Source organism: Zingiber officinale, chromosome 1A (genome assembly GCF_018446385.1).
Source record: "Zingiber officinale cultivar Zhangliang chromosome 1A, Zo_v1.1, whole genome shotgun sequence".
In the NCBI taxonomy this organism is placed as follows: domain Eukaryota; kingdom Viridiplantae; phylum Streptophyta; class Magnoliopsida; order Zingiberales; family Zingiberaceae; genus Zingiber; species Zingiber officinale.
Window position 1 is genome coordinate 76,100,298 of NC_055987.1, and position 4,024 is coordinate 76,104,321.

At 40.8% G+C, this 4,024-nt stretch overlaps 1 long non-coding RNA gene across 1 annotated transcript; it reads left to right on the forward strand.

Moving 5' to 3' along the window:
• Positions 1–3,246: 3,246 nt before the first annotated feature.
• LOC122005532 lies at positions 3,247–3,762 on the forward strand. The gene is made up of 3 exons (XR_006118416.1): positions 3,247–3,323; positions 3,414–3,510; positions 3,703–3,762. It is a non-coding gene; the product is annotated as an uncharacterized LOC122005532 (long non-coding RNA).
• The last annotated feature ends 262 nt before the right edge of the window (positions 3,763–4,024 follow it).

Here is a 4,024-nt window from a genome sequence, read left to right on the forward strand (position 1 = left end):
CCTTGCTTGAAACTCTCGGCCAAGAAAGAGGAGAGGGAGAGGAGAATGGCTAGAGGAAGGAGATGATATGAATGAAAATAATGAATGAAAATTCATTCCCATTCATTCACTTGTGTGGCCGCCCACATGAGTAACTCCCACTCATTTAATGTGGCCGGCCACATTAATGGGAATGGAGGCTTGTAACCTCCATGATGTGGCATACCATTATGATGTGGAGCATCATCATTGGTCCACATCTTGCCATCTCACTAATGATGTGGCAATTAGTCAAGTCAAACTTGACTCTTCCTCTTCCTCTTAAGTCAAGTCAAACTTGACCAAATCTCTTCCATGGTTGATCTAATCTAACCATTTGATTCAAGCCAACTTAATATAATGAATCTAATTTATTAAATTAAGTTGATTTAATGAGTCATAATCTAAATTAGACTCATTGAATACATGAATCAACTTGAGTCCAATTTGGATTACTCTTAATCCAATTTGATTCATCAAATGAATCTAATCATCTTGGTTCATCATATGAACCTAATCCAATTGGTTCATCATATGAACCCAATCTCCATCCACTTGTTCTTTGTGTGTGACCCAATAGGTTCTTGTAACGTTGGCAATATTTCTAAACTCCTTTAGAAACATAAGCAATGAGCGGCATCTAGCAATACATCATTGCTACCCAAGTTACAAGAAATGTTGAGATCCAACATCACCTTGTGACTACTAATTGTGACTTCTCACAAAATATGACAAGTGTCCTTCTATCCTAGACATCTAGATTGATCAATATGAGGCATAGACCGTGTCATCCCCTAATCAATCTAAATCTTGAACTCTAAGTAGACACACTAAATCAAATGAGCTCAATATCCTATATTGACTCATTTGGGCATAGCCATGCACTTCGTGGTCTCACTCTATCAAGAATACCGATGTCTCTCCCGTCATATAGGAGGGATAGATCTCATCTACATCACTCACATCCCTCTGCATAATTTGTTATATACCCAGTAATCGCCTTTATAGTCCACCCAGTTACGGGTGACGTTTGACGAAACCAAAATACATAACTCCTTATGTAGGGATCTATGGTGACTTCAGGTCTAAGGACTAGTAGTCATACTAATAGCCACATGAGAAAGTATATGACACTCTTATAACGATCCATGATACTTTCTCATGGCGGGTCATTCAGTATACATTTCCTAATGTATACCCATGTGTCAACTTGATATCTCTATATCCATGACTTGTGAGATCAAGTCATCGAGTTGACCTACATGCTAGTCTTATTGCATTAACATTGTCCCTGAATGTTAATACTCGACTAGGAATGATTTAGAGTAGTGTTCCCTATATCATCTCACTATCGATTCAACTAATCGATTGATATAGGTAAGAAACCTTCTACTCAAGGACGTTATTATACTTAGTTTATTTGGCACCAATACAAGTAAGTATAATAACCAAAAACCAAATGCCTTTATTTATATAGAATATGATACAATAAGTCCAAAATACAATCATCAAATGATTGGCTCTAGGGCTCTAGCCCAGAGGGAAGAGATAGATGATAAGTTCCTACAACAATAGCAGCAACTCGTGCTCCATTGCCTACTTGTAGGTCTATCTCACCCTTCGTCAATGCCTTGCTATTCCTCAGCGCTTGTACATTAGTACAAATGTGCGAAGCACATCCGGTATCTAATACCCACGATGAAGAAATAGAGAGGTTGACTTCTATAACATGTATACCTGAAGTAGAAATCTTATTTCTCTTCTTCTTAAGATCTTCCAGGTATTCTTTGGAGTTCCTCTTCCAGTGCCTTACTTGTCCTTGATATAGGTGACAAACATGTTCAACCATATCGTAAGCACCCATCAACTCATGTTGCTTCTGAAGCTCAGAATTCATGGTCGTTAGCATAAGACAGGACACATCTAATGCGTCATCTTGATGCTTCTTGTAAGCATCTCGGTCTGCTCGCGTGGCAGTGGTAGGAGGAGCCTCCGTGGAACGTACAGTTTACGTTCTTGGGTGAGAACTATTCTCAGATTCCTGTACCAGTCCAGGAAATTTGCTCCGTTGAGCTTGTCCTTCTTAAGGACAGATCGCAGGGAGAAGATGCTCGTGTTTGACATCATGGCAATTCTACAACAGAAATAAATGCAGAAATAAGTATCATATTCTTAATCATTTAATTAGTCCTTTAAATAAATGATGCTCCCACTGAATTCTATAATTCATGTGGGACAAGATCCACATCATACTAACTCTTGAGTTATCTTTGGCTAATACGCCCAAGACTTAGTATGATCGGTAGGTAACGATTACCAATTACATCTCTATGCAACTCTTGTTTATAGGATAAAATCCGCATTTATATTAAAACTCAAGTTAGCTTTGGCTAATACGCCCGAGAATTAATATAAACGTGATTTTGTCCTACCTTTCCAACCATTGGAAGAATGCCTATAGTTGTACTCGATCCAACCGAGTAAACTAGGAATACTCAATCTGATTGAGTTTGTATTCACCCATGCGTTGATAGGCGGGACCAAGATTGTCCCTCCGTACCCTACCAAGATAGTATGTGTTGCTCTGCTTTGGCAGATTCTGTAAAATACCGAAAATGATAAGGGATTTTTCCGGAATTTTTGGACATTTTTCGGGAATTTTTCGGAGCTCGTACGGACGAGTTGATGGGGATAGAAATGGGGTCCGGAAAAGCCTGTTTGGGTTACCCTGTTTTAATGAGGAAAAGATTTATTTTTCTTTTCCTTTTCCTTTTCTTTTTCTTATTATTTTCTTTATTTTCGCCGTTTTTTTTCTTCTTTGCCGAGCCGTGCCCGCGCACCCTCTTTTCTCCCCGACGCCGCCGATCTCGTCCGAGCCCTAACCGCCGGGCCGGCGGTTTTCCTCCTCTCCTCCTACTTCATCCTCCCTTCCACTTCTTCTTCTTCTCCCTCCGGCGACGCCGCACGAGCACAATCGAACCGGACTATCTCTTTGCCCTAATCTGCCGCCGGCTGAGTTCCTGCTACCTTTTTCCTCTAGCCGACGACAGCCACTTGAGTAGCGCCGGCCACCCCCGATCGCCGGCACTCGAGTACCACTGTTTGGGTTCTTATGTGCCCTAGCTTCTGCCGCCGACGACTAGAGCCACCGCCGATCGCTCTGTGCCCTTCTACTTCTCTGCTGCCACTCTAACCGGAGCCGAGACCTTCTCACAGCAGTGCTGCCGACCGGAAATCCTCTGTGCCCTAGCTGTGAGCATTTCTTCCTCCTCAGAGCAGTGGTGATACGGTATTGTGACAGAAAGGTGAGGGTTTAGGTCGTGATCTAGTGTTCTGTTCTTGTTCTATAGCTACTGTTGATCATAACATTAGATCGGTACCTTTTGGTTTTACAGATCCTTGGTACAACAGATCGGCGATATTAGAGTTGCCCTATTCCGGCAGCCACTTTTTGTAGCAATCGACAGCACCTTTCCTGCCTGTTGAATTAAGGTAAGGATTAGGGTTTTGATATTTGTGGTAGATTATTGCTAGTTGAGTTAGCAATAATTAATAATTAGGTTTGGAAGTTATGTAATGGTGTAATTGGGGTTAACGAAACTAACCCTAACTGGTTAGTGGGTTAGAAATTTGTTTAGCTATTTGTTTATAATTAAATTAGCTAAACTGTGCGATTTAACACAGGACTTTGATTCGAGACGAGCATCTCGACGTCCGAGTTGGACCATTTCGATTGGAGGCGGGTACTTTGACTTATGTCTTTTGATATGCATGATAATATGTTTAACATATAACAGTAATTGTGTTACCTGTTTATTTCGGTTGGTCACTACATGATTAGTACATGTTGTTTGTTTATTTATTCTGCATTGCATATTGTCTACCTGATCACATATGCCTTAGGTAGTGACCTAACCACATGCTCTGTTATATTCTGGATCTAGGGTTTATTTGATACCCTCTTCGATTTGTGTACCTTCTATTTGATACGTCTTCTTGTGGTACA